Source organism: Desmodus rotundus, chromosome X (genome assembly GCF_022682495.2).
Source record: "Desmodus rotundus isolate HL8 chromosome X, HLdesRot8A.1, whole genome shotgun sequence".
In the NCBI taxonomy this organism is placed as follows: Eukaryota; Metazoa; Chordata; class Mammalia; order Chiroptera; family Phyllostomidae; genus Desmodus; species Desmodus rotundus.
The window spans coordinates 68885873-68901040 of NC_071400.1; the positions used below are offsets into that span (position 1 = coordinate 68885873).

Below are 15168 nucleotides of genomic sequence, written 5' to 3' on the forward strand. Positions count from 1 at the left end.
CTCAAGAGGCCTGCAGATCTATGGTCAGAGCATTCTTTCTGTTGCAGTAGTCCCTTTTCCCTACCAGCAATAATCCGTTTGAGTAAAATTTCACCTTACCAATTCTGAATCTGTTTTTTATCTGACAAAAGTAACTGAGAAATTCATAATTATAGTCCATTAAAGGACTATAAAATAAAATATGTCCCCAAACCAACTTGCTTTCCTGAATTCCTAACATTTCCTGTGACAAAGATTCTCTCCTTGACAAAACTCTACTCATGCTGCTCTGAACTTCTCAAGTAGACCTCAACTTTTGGTCTTCTGCATTTGTCTCTGCACTGTCCATTTTTAGCAAGAATGCTACCAAGTCAGTTTGGCTAGAATTCTCTATTCTTCATATCTGATACAGACCTTGTCCATGGGACTCTGAGGTAGTCGTTCCTTGTTGAAGATGAGAACTTTGGCCTGTGCTAAATGCAGAGCCATCAGAGGAGAATCAGAATAAAACAACCAAAAAAAAGAAAAAACCTCTAGATGACAGAGACTCAACCAGCTGTGTTTAATTTACTACTGATAATTTTCAAAAGTGAAAGATCTGATAAGAGTTCATAACAAAAATAATGCAACTGATAAGGAAACATGTTTATTTCTATGGCATAAAAAACACAATAATAAAACCAGTCCAAAAACTTTTAGACAAAATGTCTATAAACAGTATGATTAGGACTATTTTCAGGGGGGTTAGGGAGTGGAGGGATTCAGCAAAAAAGAAAAAGGACTCATGGACAAGGACATGTGGTGATTGCTGGGAGACAGTGGTATAAAGGGGATAAATGGTAATGGAAAAACTATAATAAAAAAAAGAAAATAGAAAGACTATTTTCTTTTTTTTTGAATTTTAATGTATATTATTTATTTAGTTTTTTCTGAGTTGGTATTATAATTGACCATTAATCTCACAAGGTATAAAAAAGGAAGTCAAAGCTATTTTCTTTTTATATATAACAACATTCATTGTTAACCAAAGGTAAAATAGCAAGGCTTAAACATCTCTATTGTTTCAACTCAGATATTCCCTTAGACTTCAAGTAGCCCAGTAATTCAAGTGGCAGGGGTGAATTCCTCCTTTACATCTTCTGACACTCTGAGAATTTGTTTTTAAGATTAATTCAGACCAGATAATTTTAGGACTAGAAAGCTCAGAATTCGATTGATTCATTTGGTTGCAAAAAGCCATTCTTATAAGGACACCTAATAATGTAAGAGTCACCTAATTTATTTCTTTAGTTGTGAATGTATTGAAAACAAAGGTGAGACAAAATAGCCTCTAGTTCACTGTGTTCTCTCTTAAAAAATTAAAATAAAAAGAAGCAAAAGCAGCTCTGCCTGAAAAGAGTCCTAAAAACTGTTACTGATTTTCAGACATGGAGTGCAGTCTTTTTAAATGAAACTTGGCAACTTTGCAATGACCTTGCTCCCCAGGGAGAAGCTAATGAAGACAATAGTCAATAGGAAGTTAAGAAGCCGTTCGTGGCTTTGCAGCCTCTGCTCTTGGCCCATTGCATTCAGTGCAGACAGAATCTGAATTCCACATGGAGAGTTTATGGCCAGAATGTTGAAAACAGCATGTTTCTGTCTTGAAAGAAACGTTCATACCAGTCAGAATTCTTAGGTTTAGGGAAGATACCAGATTGGACCCCTTGTCCAGGTGTAGGTCTCCGGTACCCTTGATGGCCTGATAGTTTCTGGACCTTAGCACAGCTGGCTAAACTCACAGGGAGGCATGGATGATTCCCAAATGTTCGGTTAGAGGATGTTCGTTGAATGCCGTGATTGCTGAGGGCCAAAAATGTGCTAGGCACTCACTGGAGATCCAGAGGCTAATTGGGCATGCGTCTTTTTTCTACCATTCAGTAGAAGGAAGAGACCTCTGGTCTACTAAATGCGGGATGGTGGTGGTTGCAGTAATACATGCTCAGTGGGGCACACGGGGCTGGGAGGGTAATTTTAGGGGGGAAACAGAGGCTGTGTAACACGTCATCGCAGAATCACACACTGGGTCTGAGAGAAAGGGAAAGCATCACCTGGTGGACAGAGAAGGGAAAAGGTGGACAGTGTGTGTGAGAGTGGGGACCAAAGCCAGAATTGCAAATAGAAAGACAGGTGGCTGAGAGTTTTTAGAACGCAGTCTCACTGTTGGGTCAGCGGGGAGGGGAGGTTGAAGGCCAAAGACAAGTCGGCAGAGGTAAACAAAAGCTAGCTAGATCAGGGTGGGGAGGGAGGGAAGGTGGGAGCTTAGTCATCATTAGCCAGTTGCAGTATTTTAAAGTAACAATTGATTGGAGCAGTTTTGTGTTTTAGAGGTCATTTTGGCAGCGGGATCTGGAAATAATATGTGTCAGTCAGAAAGACTATTTTCAAGGAAGATAATGAATATTGCATCTGATTTACAAAAATGGATAAACATTTTTACAGAGAAAAAATACTGAGAGATACTATATAATACAATGTCAATATAGTACAATGATAAAATAGTATAATAATATAATATAATATAATATATAATAAAGATATTTATAATATAATAAATATTCCTGAGATATATGTCATGAATATACCAAAAATGTCAACTAAAGAGATTCCATGAGTCAGAAGAAGGTCCTAAACATCTGTATGTTTATTAAACTCCATAGGTAAGTGTGATGGGCATTCCCAATTGAAAATCACTGCACTAGATTCAAATGTAAAGAAAATTATGGCCAAATACACGTTTTATTTTACTTTTTTTAAATTACTTTATTGTTATTCAATTACAGTTGTCTGCATTTCCCCCCACTCCCCCCCACCTCAGCCAAACCCACCTCCCTCCCTTGCTTCCACCTTCCCCATTGGTTTTGTCCATGTGTCTTTTATAGTAGTTCCTGAAAACGCTTCACCCCACTGTCCCCTCCCCCCTCCCCTGTGGCTATTGTTAGATTGTTCTTAATTTCAATGTCTCTGGTTATATTTTGTTTGTTTTTTTCTTTTGTTGATGATGTTCCAGTTAAAGGTGAGATCATATGGTATTTGTCCCTCATCACCTGGCTTATTTCACTTAGCATAATACTCTCCAGTTCCATCCATGCTGTTGCAAAGGGTATGAGCTCCTTCTTTCTCTCTGCTGTGTAGAATTCCATTGTGTAAATGTACCATAGTTTTTTGATCCGCTCATTTGCTGATGGGCACTTAGGTTGCTTCCAATACTTGGCTATTGTAAATTGTGCTGCTATGAACATTGGGGTGCATAGGTTCTTTTGGATTGGTGTTTCAGGGCTCTTAGGGTATAGTCCCAGCAGTGGAATTGCTCGGTCAAAAGGCAGTTCCATTTTTAGTTTTCTGAGGAAGTTCCATTCTGTTTTCCACAGTGGCCGCACCAGTCTGCATTCCCACAAACAATGTACTAGGTTCCCTTTTCTCCACATCCTCTCCAACATTTGTTTGTGGATTTGTTTATGTTGGCCACTCTGACTGGTGTGAGGTGGTACCTCATTGTGGTTTTAATTTGCATCTCTCTGATGGCTAGTGATGCTGAGCATCTTTTCATATGTCTCTGGGCCCTCTGTATGTCTTCCTTGGAGAAGTGTCTGTTCAAGTCCTTTGCCTGTTTTTTAATTGGGTTGTTTGTCTTCCAGGAGTGGAGTCATGTGAGTTCTTTACGTATTTTGGAGATCGGACCCTTGTCTGAGGTATCATTGGCAAATATGTTTTCCCATACTGTTGGTTCTCTTTTCATTAAATGCTGTTTTCTTTAGCCATGCAGAAGCTTTTTATTTTGATGAGGTCCCATTTGTTTGTTCTTTCCTTTATTTCCCTTGCTTTAGGGGATGTGTCTGTGAGGATGTTGCTGCGTGGAATGTCTAAGATTTTCCTGCCAATGTTTTCCTCTAGGACTTTTATGGTATCACGACTTATACTTAAGTCTTTTATCCATCTTGAGTTTATTTTGTGTATGGTGTAAGTTGGTGTTCGAGTTTGTTTTTTTTTGCATGTAGCTGTTCATATTTCCCAACACCATTTGTTGAAGAGGCTATTTTTACTTCATTTTAATGGTCTGCCCCCTTTGTCAAATATTAATTGACTGTAGAGACTAGGGTTTTTTTCTGGGCTCTCTATTCTGTTCTATTGATCTGTGTCTGTTCTTATGCCAGTACCAGACTGTTTTGATCACTGTCACCTTGTAATATAGTTTGATGTCAGGTACGGTGATCCCTCCTACTTTGTTCTTCTTTTTCAAATTTGCTGCATTTACCAACTCTTTACAGATGTGGTGACTCTTGTGCCCCAGGAACAACCCTCTGAAGGTCACATGTGCCTGTCTTTAGCAGCAAAGCCTACAGATGCTAGGAAATAGGCACATGGCATTCATTAAAGGAATGGAGGGGTTCTGAGTGGGGTGCCAGCAGTGTTCACTATACCAGCACAAATCTACTCTACCTCAATATGGGCCCACCCTGGGTATTTCTTCCCTAGGAGAACAACCAGCAAAACAGCTCAGGCTCAATGTCGCCAGGGAACACCTCTATTACTTAGTCTCTACACTGAACTTGAAGGTTAGGGTGACTGGATCAACTCTGTCCCCAACCCGTAGCTGCTCCCATGGGTGCATTTATTCCAGAGATTAGTGGCAATAAGGAAGAAGAAGGTGCATTTCCCTCTGCTTGGCCCCCATTCATGACTCAGTGTCTAATGAAGGCTTTATACTGACAGTACCTTGCCCACTGACAAAGAGGACAAATAGAAATCGAAGTGTTTTTCTTTCATGGAGAAGAGAACAAAGAACAATATGCAACTACTGTAGCCACTGACTTGCCGCTGGTGACTAGCTCCATTTCCATGGAAACAGAAAACAGAACAGGAAAAAGAAAGGCTTTTTTAGAATAATAAAGGGCTTTGTATTGTGTGTTGCTTTTTTTAAATAAAGCCAGCAAGGTGCCTCCATTCTCTCAACCATGACCCCTGCACTGCTCTCTGGAGAAGCCAGCAGAGAGCAGGACAAAATGGCAAGAGGTCACCTACCCACCCACTGGGCCTCTCCAAGAGCCAAGGCAGCCTGAGCTAGCAGGAGACTACACAATGTCAGCTCCAAAGAGGAAGAACTGTTCAGGAAAAAGCAAAAACCGGTTAACATCAAGGAGAATGAAGCCTTATGCAAAGAGCTAGTTGCTTTTTATAGGTCCTTTCCCTGTAAAAAAAAAAAAAAGTAAGTATGTGCCTTAGAGAAAAAGCAACATCCCTCATTGAAATCTCATAATGAAATCAGGGTAAAGATTCAGATATTGAGGTGCTACAATTGCACCTGCTCTCTGCCAACCCCTTTCCTGGGCACGTTAGGGGAGATTCTGGCAGAGTAGACTGACATGAGGCACTGGGTTCTGTTTTACATCTTGGGCTCACTCCAGAGTCCAGCCACATCTGGGCACTCTACCCTCTGACATCTACCTGGGAACATGGAGTTTCCTTCTAAGCAACCCAAGGGGCAGCCAGGCAGTGGTCTCTCGGGTCACATGCCTGATCCACTTCATGCTAGTTTTATTGAAAGGAACCATTTTAAAAGAATCAAAAAACCCTACAGCCCACACACAACTGCCATTGATAGAAAAAGTAAAAATGGGAGAGAAAAAACAAACCACCATATTATGTGATGAGTGCTAATGTCTCTTTTCAAAAACTCCAGTTTGCCTTGGTAACCATGACTGAAGAGTTGCCATGGTTATGAGTCCAGTTGCTAAGGAAACCTAATTTCATAAGGAAAACCTGAAAAAAAGAGTTCTAAGGGCTCCTAAGTTTTATTGAGTGACAAGGTTCTTCCAGAAGCAGTTTCTAGGATGAGGTCGCAAGCAGAAGTGATTCATGCAGAAGGTGTTCCCAGGAGAAACTGGTAAGGGAATAGGGAAGGACCTGAGCCAGACTGTGAGTTTAGGTGATGCCTAGCTTCAGCTGATCCCACAGGGAGCTCAGAGGCAAAAACTGCTCTTCAGTTTGCTAGGTCTGGAGGCAAGCTAGCTGGGTTTTGGTACTTCTGCATCTGTCAGACATTGGCTGAGGGTCACCCAAGGAATGTAAATCCTCAGGCACTCTGGCCCCAGTAGCCCAGAGGAGGCCTCTGCAGAATGTTGCAGGTACAGGGCTTTAGCAGCAAAGCCCACAGAAGGTAGGGGAGAGGCATATCACACCAGCAAGCAGGAATCTGAGGGCTTCAAGAGGGCCAACAGCAACTCTCTATAGTGAAGAAATGGGGTTTTCCGAATAAAACCAAGCTACTTGATAAACAATATAGAAACAAGGGTAGGGTGTCAGTGGAGACTAGGGTCAGGAAAGTGAGGCATTCACTTTGGTCACAAAATTTAAGGGAGCAGCAAAAATCTCAGCAATTAAGGTAAACAATATCTTAATTCAATATTTTTACACCTCCATGCATCCCCCAAAATCTGTACTACCCCAAGAATAACTACTAGTATGACTTTTTATTATGATAAATTAATCAATTTATTTAAATTTTTTAAAAGTTTACCCATTTATCCTACCTCCTCCCTTTACCCCCATGTCTGGTAACTATCAATCTGTTTTGTGTAGCTATAAGTTTAGTTGATTTTTTTTTTTTTTAGATTCCACATATAAGAGAGATCATACTGTGTTTGTCTTTCCCTGACTGATTTTACTTAGCATAATGCCCTCAAGGTCCATCCATGTTGTTGCAAATGGTAAGATTTCACCCTTTTTATGGTTAAATAATATTCCATTGTGTATATATATCACAATTTCTTTATCCATTCATCTGTCAATGAATGCTTATGTTGTTTTCATATTTTTAAAATTTTCATTGTTATTCAGTTACAGTTGTATGCCTTTTCTCCCCATCCTCCACTCCACCCCAGCTGAACCCATCTCCCTCCCCTACCTCCACCCTCCCCCTTGATTTTGTCCATGTGTCCTTTTTCGTATCTCGAATATTGTAAAAATGCTGCAATAAACATGGAGGTATATATATCTTTTTTATTGAATTGATTGGGGTGATATTGGTTCAGAAAACCATATAGGCAGTTAATATTTCATTTTCTTCAGGATAACTACCCATAGTGGCATTATATGGTAGTTTTGTTTTTATTTTTATTTTTTTGAGGTAACTCCATACCATTTTCTATAGTGGCTGCACCAGTCTGCATTCCCACCAATAGTGCACAAGGGTTCCCTTTTCTCCACATCTTCTCCAACACTTGTTATTTCTTGTCTTTTTGATAATAGCTATTCTAACAGGTATGAGGTAATGTTTGATTTAATTTGCATTTTCCTGATGATTGATGATGTTAAGCATATTTTCATGAACCTGTTGGCCATTCATATATCTTTGGAAAAATGTCAAAAATCAAAATTAGTGCAAAAATATCCATGCTGAAGAAAACAGCAATGTTTTGTACAAGGACAGGATCCAACTCTACCTCACTTGCCTCAGCCTAACTGTGGCTCTTGTTCTTTATTTATAACAGTCACCTGGCCTGTGGGCTACAGTTTACCAATTTGACTTTTTTAAATATTGCATTAAAATCTGGATTGTTAAGTATTTTGGCATCCCCTTAAATTTTGTACCCCAGATGAGTGCTTCACCTGCATCACCCTAGTCTCAGCCTTGCTCAGGTGAGTGACAACTTCCTAAGAAATGAGCACATGGAAGGATTTCTGTCCTATGAAAATTACTGCCCTTAGCACAGAAATGCACCCTTAAATTCTTCCCTTTTCTCACTTCCCTTCTTGCTCTCCAACCCAGGTTCTTAATCCCTATGTGTTAAGAAGTTTTTTAATGTTTTCCATGACACAAATAAAGCTCCAAATGCACTTTTTGTGCATTTGAAAAATAAAGGTGGGGGAAATAAGTAGTTGGTCAAAGGGTACAAATTTCCAGTTATAAGAGGTATAAGTTTTGAGGATGTAATGTACAGCACAGTGATTATAGTTAACAATACTATATTGTATACTCGAAAGTTGCTAAGAGAGTAGATAAATGTTCTCACCACACACACAAAAAGTTGTAATTATGTGAGGTGAAGGATATGTTAACTAACCTTATTGTGGTCAACATTTGGCAATATATATATGTATCAAATCATTACATTGTATACCTTAAAATTACACAATTATCTCAATAAAGCTGGGGAAAAAATAATCCAACCCCTGGGAAGACCCATCTCCCACACTGATCATTCCTTCCTGAAGGGACTTAATTCTCAATTCAGATGAACAACTCATCCCAATTTAGCCAAGGACTTTCTGGGATTTAGCACTGAAAGTCCCACATCCCAGAAAACTGCTCTGCTCCAGGCAAGCAGGGTAGTTGGTTACCCTACTTATCATGACACTTTTCTACAAGAGGATTGTGTCTCCTCTTCAGATTTTGGACCTCAGGAAATGATTCCTGGTGCAGTCACTACTATTCCTGCATAACAAACTTCTTCAAATATGGCAATGTAAATAAACAAATATTTTGTTCTTCTCATGAAGTCTGTGTGTGAGGTGTTTGGACAGAAGACAGCAGAGACAGCTTATCTCTGCTCCCCAATATCTGGAGCCTGCATTGGGAAAACTCAAAAGCTAGGGGTGACTTGGCTATTGGATGGAACCTTAGCTGGGTTGTCATTCAGAACTCCTCTGCACAGCTCTCCATGTGATCTCTCTGCATGGGCTACTTTGAGTTTCCTAACAGCATAATGGCTGGTTCCAAGAGTAAGCACACCAAAAGATGTTGCCTGTAGGTCTTTCATATATGGCCTTTATTATGTTGAGGTGTACTCCCTCTACTCCCACTTTACTGAGTGCTTTTATCATGAATGGGTGCTGTACCTTGTAAAATGCTTTTTCTGCATCTATTGATATGATCATGTGATTTTTATAATTCTTTTTGTTTATGTGATGTATTATGCTTATTGATTTGCATATATTGTACCATTCTTGCATCGCTGGGAAGAATTGTACTTGGTCATGGTGTATGATCTTTTTAATATATTGCTGGATGAGGTTTGCCAGTATTTTGTTGAGGATTTTAGCGTCTATGTTCATCAGTGATATTGGCCTGTAGTTTTCTTTCCTTGTTGTGTCTTTGGTCTGGGGGTTAGGATGATGCTGGTCTCATAAAGAGTTTGAGAGTCATCCCTCTTCGTGGATTTTTTGGAATAGTCTGAAATACTCTTCCTTAAATGCTTTGTAAAATTCTCCTGTGAAACCATGTGGTCCAGGGCTTTTGTAAGCTGAGAGTTTTTGATTACTGCTTCAATTTCACCAGCTGTTATTGGTGTGCTCAAGCTTTTTGCTTCTTCTTGATTCAGTTTTGAAAGAATATATTTTTCTAGAAATTTGTCCATTTTACCAAGGTTTTCAAATTTCTTGGCATATAGTTGTTCATAATAATTTCTTACAATCCTTTGTACTTCTGCAGTATCAGTTGTAATCTCTCCTCTTTCATTTCTGATTTCATTTATTTGGGTCCTTTGTCTTTTTTTCTTGATGAGTCTGCTTAAAGGCTTGTCAATTTTGTTTATCTTTTCAAAGAACCAGCTCCTGGATTCATTGATTCTTAGAATCGTGCTTTTAGTTTCTATGTCATTTAATTCTGCTGTGATCTTGGCTATTTCCTTCCTTCTACTTGCTCTGGGCTGTCTTTGTTGCTATTCCTTGAGTTCTTGTGGGTGTAAGGTCAGGTTGTTCATTTGAAATGTTTCTATTCATTTTAGGTATGCCTGTATCGCTATGAACTTCCCCCTCAGGACTGCCTTCACTGTGTTGTGTAAGTTTTGGATTGTCGTGAGTTTGTTTTCCCTTGTTTCCAGAAACTATTTGATTTCTTCCTTGATCTCATTCTCAACCCATTCATTGTTTAATAGCATGCTATTCAACCTCCATGAGTTTGAGTGTTTTGGGGTTTTTTCCCTGAGGTTGGTTTCTAGTTTCAGGCCCTTGTGGTCTGAGAAGATGCTTGATATGATTTTCTTGAACTTGTTGAGGCTTGTTTTGTGTCCTATCATATGGTATATCTTTGAAAATGTCCCATATGCATTTGAAAAGAATGTGTATTTTGCTCTTTTGGAATGAAAGGTTCTGTGTGTGTGTGTGTGTGTGTGTGTGTATATCAGTTAAGTCCATTCATTTAGGGTGTTGTTCAGTGCCACAATATCCTTGTTGATATTTTGTTTGGAAGTTCTATCCATTGTTGACAGTGGTGTGTTAAAATCCCCTACTATGAGTGTGTTGATATCTGTGTCTCTTGAAGTCCTCCAAGATTTTCCTTATATATTTGGGTGCTCCTATGTTGGGTGCATATATGTTTACAATGGTTATATCTTCTTGATGGATACTTCCCTTAATTATTATGAAGTGTCATTCTCTGTGTCTTTTTATGGGCTTTGTTTTGAAATCTCTTTTGTCTGATCTAAGTATTGCTACCCCGACTTTTTTTCATGTGCATTTGCTTGGGATATTTTTCCCATCCCTTCACTTTCACAGTCTATGTAGATCTTTTTTTCTGCAAGAGTCTCTTGTATACAGCAAATATGCATGTTATGTTTTCTTATCCATTCAGCTACCCTATGTCTTTTGATTGGAGCATTTAATTCATTTACATTTAAGGTTATTATTGACAGGTACTTATTCATTGCCATTTTTCTATACCTGTGTTTCTCTCTCTCTCTCTCTCTCTCTCTCACTCTCTCACTCTCTCACTCTCTCACTCTCTCCTTCTGTCTCTCTCCCTCTCCCTCTGTCTCTCTTTTTCTTCTTTTTATAGCAGTCCCATTAGCATCACTTGCAGTGGTGGCTTGGTGGAGAAATACTCTTTTAGCTTCTTTTGTCTGGGAAGTTCTTTATTTCACCATCTATTTTAACTGAGATCCTTGCTGGATAGAATAGTCTTGGTTGTAAGTCCTTGTTTTTCATTATCTGGAATATTTTGTTCCAGTCCATTCTGGCATGTAGTGTTTCTGTTGAGAAATCTGCTGATAGCCTTATTGGAGGTCCTTTGTATGTTACTTGCTGTTTCTCCTTTGTTGCCTTGAAGATTCTCTCTTTGTCTTTAACATTTGGCACTTTAATTATGGTGTGTCATGGGAGTGGGACTCTTTGAGTTCATCTTGATTTAGACCCTCTGTGCTTCCAGAACTTACATGAATTTTCCTCTCACCAAGATAGATAAGTTTTCTGTCATTTTTCAAACAGGTTTTCTATCCCTTGCTCCTTCTCTTCTCCTTTTTCTATTCCTATGATATGAATGTTGTTTTATTTCATGTATTCCTGAAGTTCCCTTAAACTATCCTCATTCTTTTTTAGTCTTTTTTTTGTTTTGTTTTGTTGCTCTGCCTGGGTGTTTCTTTCTAACTTATCTTCCAGCTTGCTGATTCAGTCTTCTGCTTCATCCAGTCTGATTTTAATTCCATCTAGTGTATTTTTCATTTAGATATTGTATTATTCATTTATTCCTGGTTCTTTTTCATAGTTTCTATTTCCTTTTTCATGCTGTTGTAGTTCCCACTCAATTGTTTGTGGTTGTCACTGGTCACTTGAGCATCCCTATAACCATGTTTTGGGGTTTTTAAAAAGATTTTATTTATCTACCTTTAGACAGGGGAGAAGGGAGGGAGAATGAGAGGGAGAAAAACAGCAATGTGTGAGAGACACACTTCTCAGTTTCCTCTCACATGCCTCTGACTGGGGACCAGGCCCACAGCCTAGGCATGTGCCCTGAATGGGAACCAAACTGGCGACCCTTTGGTTCACAGGCCAGCACTCAATCCACTGACCCAGGGCTATAAGCATGTTTTTGAAATCTATGTCAGATGGATTGCTTGCCTCAATTTCATATGGCTCTTTTTCTGGGGATTACTCCATTGCATTTGATTGGGAGTTCTTTCTTTGTCCCTATTTTAGGTGACTCTTTTTGTTTGTTTCTGTGTCTCACAATGCTCTGCTTTGCCTGCCTGTCTTTGTGGAGTGGACTTCTGTAGGATTTGGCAATATCAACAACAACTGAGCAAAGATTAATCAAGTTGGAGATAGATTCAGAATATTGTAAGATAGGAAAAAGGGAATATGATATGACTAAAAGAGGGATGAATGATTTTGAGTGAGTAGAGGAAAAATAATACAAGTAAAGAATAGAAATGAGGTGAAGGAAGAGAGAGAATAAAATTTAAAATGTAAGTAAAACAGGGAAAGGTGATGGCAAAAACGGATTATGGAAAAGGAAAAATATACTATGAGGTTTGAAGTAAAATTAAAAAAGTATTGAACCAATGGGAACAAAATTGCGGAAAAATCACAGCAGGGTCAATCACAACAGCTGAGTGAAGATTAATAAAGATGGAAAGGGAATAAGCATATTATACAGAAGAGAAAGGTGAATATGAGATGTCTACAGTAAAGAAAAATGACTTTAAGAGGACAGGGGAGGAAAACTAATCAGAGTAAGGAATAGAACCCAGGCTAAGAAAGGGGAAAAGGAGAAAAAGTTAAAATAAAATTCCTGATTCAACTTATCAAGATCAGGAGGAAGACAAAATGGAGTAGGATGGGGGAGAGTATCCTATGGGATCTGAAGTACAAACAAATAGGAATACTGTTGGGGAAAAACAGCAATAACTGTGACATCCTTACCCAATTAGCCACAATTTATAAAGGTGGAAAGGAAATGAGACTATTACAAGAGGGGGGAAAAGAATGTGAGCTGACTTAAGGAAGGAAGAATGATTTTGCAAGGATAGATGGAAGAGAAATAGTAAGAGTAAGGAATAGGGTCATGGAGTAATGTGGGAGAAGCTAAAGTTTACAACAATAAGAAAGGCTGGGAAGAAGGCAAAATGGAGTAAGACCAGGGAAAAGTGCTATGTGGGATTTGAAATAACAATAATATGAAAAAATATATAATCTGAATAAAAGAATAAAAAATAGAAGACCAACAGCAGTAATTAGTTGAAATACAATTAAAGAACAAAAAGAAGTATTAAAAGGCTATGTGAAAGGGGGGGAAGAAAGAAAAAACATACAAATTCTGAGGAACAGTGAGGTGAAATTCATCTCAGCTGTTGATTGTTCACCTTCTGACTTCTTTCTGGATCCATCTCTAGTCTTTTATCAGTTTAAGGTTCCAGGGTTGATGGTCCAACTTCTGGCAACACTGCCTGTATCTCCTTCACCTGCCTCTAGAGGGAGCTTCTGTTGCAATTGAGAGGGTGGGCTTCTGTCTCCCTTGGGAGGCACTGTTCAGTATTCTGGAAAAATTGTGGTTGCATTCCCCCTGCCCCTATACCTCCCATCTTACTCTTTCCCATCTTATTTCCAATAATATTTAGTTACTGATTAAATACTGGTCCATTTCACGGGGCAGGGGGCAATCTGTGTAAGAGTGTCAGCTCTCTTCTGCTTGGTGTAGATGGCAGCTCTGTGTGTAAGCCAAGGCTGAGAACAGCCCTGGATTGCCTTCTTGCATCACTTTCTGAACTGCCTGCTTTGATGGCCTCAGAGAAATTGGGCCCTAGGACCCAGTGTACTTTGTCTCCCTGTGAGGACTTCAAAACGGGACCGTTTAGGATTTCCTCCTGCTGTCTTTCTTTTGTGGAAGTGCCCCCTGCAGTGTTGTTAAGCCTGCCATGCCAATTTTGGTGATGTCTCCCCATTCCTGCAAGAAGTAGAGGTTAGGCACAACCTTCCCTTCCCAAAGATTCCACCAAGGAAGGGGGCTCAGTCTGGCTTTAAATAATCTCAGGTGCATTGTTCCCAGCCCACTGCCTTCACAGCATACAGCGGCCCACACTCTCCACTCTATGCAGCTGCACTGAGTTGGGGCTGAGAAATCACCTCATTTTGCACCTTTTTGATCAACCTGCCCAGCTGTACCAAGTGGGAGTAAATTGTGCCCTCAAGCCTTTGTCCTTGTTGACTGGGCAGCTGCACACACAGGGTCTCTGGCCAGCATGTCTCAACTCCCCTTTGAAAGAAGTCTTTCTGGGCACTCCACTGCAGTGCTGAGTCACTGTCCAGCTTTTCGTACATGACACCTCTCCAAAAAGTCAAGAGTCTATCACAGTCATGACCAGCCACAGCTCTTCACCTCCACCACATCCAGGTACAGATAGTATCTGCACATCCAGATAGTATCTCCCTCATTCTCTGGCACTTTCCTGGTTGGCATTTGCCACTGCAGCATTGGGTGTGCTGCTAGCTGTGTATGTGTGTAGGTTCGTTCTCCCTGACAACTTCGTGGAACCAACTTGCTCCCATCCTGGGTCTGGGTATTCCCTGCCCTTGGAGGGGAAGAAGCTGCTAAGCTGCTATCTCTGGCCAGACTCTCCACATATTGCAGGCACCATAGCTGCAGGTACCATGGCTACTGGTACCATGCCTAGGGATTTTCCCCATCCACCTATAAAACTTCCTTACCACCTGTTTTGAAGTGTCTCCTATACTCTTTGACTTCCAAACCTCATATCAGTTAAGATTCTGTTGATCACTTAGTTTTTGGAAGATCAGCTAAGTGTCAGAGTTGGGTACAAGAGCAAGTGAACTTGGTTTCTACCTACTTGGCTGCCATCTTCCACTGTCAGTCTTAATAGTTCTTAACTATAATCTTCCATGATAATAATTAAGGAGGGTTGTGATCCCATGAAATTGTGTGCAAAATTGTGTGTGTCTGCAAGCATTTTCTAGAAATAAAATACATAAAACTGCCATCAGATCCTCAAAGGATTCTATGACCCCAAATAAGTAACAACCACTACTTTAATTAGCAATAATTGCGCCTTGGATAAACCTCATTGGCTATGATACTGCCACCGTGCAAAGCTGACAACCACTACTTTATAGGATAAGTATTTTTATTTCAACCCAATTAATTCTATACTCAACAAAAAAAAGAGAGATATTTCTATAAGTAGCAGAAGCAAAACAATGTTCACTATCCAATATTAATTTTAATATGACTCTAGGAGTTCTGACAAAGGTAACAATATATAAAACAGAAATAAGAGCTACAACTACTGTAAAGGAGGAAACCAATTTATTGCCTTATGATGGCATACCTGGAAACCTTAAGAAAATCAATCTTAACAAAACACTAGCCAAACTAATCCACCAATTGTACAGGATAGTCCATTATAAAGAAAATAAGCACTTATC

General features: G+C 39.6%; 1 non-coding gene across 1 annotated transcript; it reads right to left on the reverse strand.

Moving 5' to 3' along the window:
* Positions 1 to 14695: 14695 nt before the first annotated feature.
* Positions 14696 to 14837, reverse strand: LOC112322525 (U4 spliceosomal RNA). The gene has a single exon (XR_002976641.1). It is a non-coding gene; the product is annotated as a U4 spliceosomal RNA (small nuclear RNA).
* Positions 14838 to 15168: the final 331 nt, after the last annotated feature.